This window comes from Oculina patagonica, unplaced genomic scaffold (assembly GCF_052425735.1).
Source record: "Oculina patagonica isolate OP01 unplaced genomic scaffold, crgOcupat unplaced4, whole genome shotgun sequence".
NCBI classification, from domain to species: Eukaryota; Metazoa; Cnidaria; class Anthozoa; order Scleractinia; family Oculinidae; genus Oculina; species Oculina patagonica.
In genome coordinates this window covers 57,891-60,128 of record NW_027558254.1, presented here as the reverse complement: position 1 = coordinate 60,128, position 2,238 = coordinate 57,891, and positions in this window count along the sequence as shown.

Genomic DNA, 2,238 nt, shown 5'->3' with positions numbered 1-2,238 from the left:
TGATCATCGCGTGACTAGAATCCTCTGAAGTCATCCCCAGACCCCTCACCACCATCGGGGCGAAGAAGGTAGGCCTTGGCGGATTGTGCATGATTTTTGGCATAATTGGAGCAAAAACGCATAATTTGTTAACCAAGCAATACCACGGCATAATTAGCAAATTTATGCACTATTTGGAGCAAAGATTCGTAAAATTTAGTAAATATCGTGTATTTTATACAGAAAAAAAAATTAGGTACTGTAGTATGTTCTTGCAATGCGTGTTTTAGCTACGCTAAAAGTAGTACTGACAGCTGACGGCCGAGACAAACTGCCATAAACACACAAATAAATTAACCACAACAGTATATTTGAAAAGCATCATAATTTTTTGTTTAAGTACAGGAAATCGTATGAACGCGAGTGCATTACGTGATCTATGGGCACGAGTGATGTTTTAAAAGTTCTCAAAATTGCCCGAGCCGTAGGCGAGTGCAATTTGAGAACTTTTAAAACATCATGAGTGACCATAAATCACGTAATGCACGAGCAAGTTCATACGATTTTTTATTTATTATGTACTCAAAATTACTGCGTCGCGCTATTTGCACGCCATGCGTACCACATGAAACGCTTCAATGGTTTCCCAAATGCTCACATGTTTTATTTGAACCAATCAAAAAATATCATGTTGTGACAAGGCAAATCAAGCGTGAAGTTTTGAAAAGTTTCTGAGAAAATATACGCTTACAAGCTGAACTCAAAAAGCTAAATTTCAGTTGTTAAAAGCGACAAGAATACTGGTTCACTTATCTCTTTTCAAATGTTCCTGAATGTTTTTAATCTCAATCGGACTCACTAAATAGCATTCGGATTCACAGACTTAGGTGAAGTGCACTGTCCTTGAATCACATTAAATGTGACTTGGCAGTTGTGAAAATTGTTCACGGTGTAAGCATGGCTGCTTGTGTTCACCTGTTCACCTCTTGAAGTTGTAGCGGGAAAAGACGGCATTGCGGGTACACCTGCGAAACTGCTCGAAGCTGCTGACTGTGGAGGCATGCTGATAATGTTGGAGAGTTGTTGCTGTTCCTTCTCGCTACCTTCATCGTAGTCGTTAAGAGATTTCTCGCTTACGTGTCCAGTCACCTGGATTATCGACTGCCTCTCGACGCTTGCTGCCCTCAGTTTCTTTACAACCGTCTTCCTTGCGCTGTGGTTAGTCAATCTCTTCTTGCTTTTCTCTAGAGGTGTATTCTTTACAACGCTCTTCATCATGTTGTCGATACTGTTTACGCCGAGGCGCTGCTTTTTGTACCAAACATTTGTTTTGGGGTTTTCAATTATGGCAAGGTAAAAAGGACCTTTTTCTCGCAGCTCTTGAGGACGTCTACTGAGGTATTGCTTCAGCAACTCAACGGGACATCTCTGACCGCCAGTAGCGAACATTTTTGGCAGAACACTACGATGTTTTGTGTTAAGTCCTCCCTGCCTCGTTTTTGTAGGATTCTCTTTAAATGTGACGTACTCTGTGCCGCTGTCGTCCACACAAAAACTAAAGTCCTCGACTTCCATTGAGTGGTGTTCCTGTCTTCCCCTCAGGCCAAAATGTTGAGTCAAGAGCCACCACATCGTCTGGGAAAGAACTCTTGGGCTGCAGTCACCGAGACTTTGTTCACTCCATAGCATTTCTTCTTCCTCGGTTGTCAGTGCGTTCGCGGCGTTGGGTCTTTTGCCTTTTCCTTGCTGTCGGAGACACTTCACTTTTCCTTCAAGTACCAATTTGGACTGATGGAACTCTCGGTCTCTAATTATCGAGTACTTGTAGCTGTGTTCTTTTAAATAGCGGTCAAGGGCTGCCAGCATGGATTTTAAACTCTCAGGTTCGTATTCAAACCCGTCTGTTGTGCGTATTTCTGTGTAGAAGGTTTGCAACATCTCATCGAGTTGTTCGTGCTCGTATTCTTCCATTTTTGGGTTTACTTTTCTCTCTGTTGTCCATGTTTGCCAAACATTCAACCAGGTCTGTGTAGCTTTCAACGTGTTTTTGTTTCTCGCATTTTCCTTAAGTTGCTCGACGATATTTTGGTTTGACAAAGCAAACCGGCTGTCCGCCATTTTTTAATTTGGTTTTCAAATTTGGCGCTTCCCCGGTGTTTCCATAGCAACTTCTGTATTGCACTCTATAACCCCAATTTGCACTCTATAACCTATTTATGCATTCGTCATTGACCAATCAAAAACGCGGTATTTTGTTGA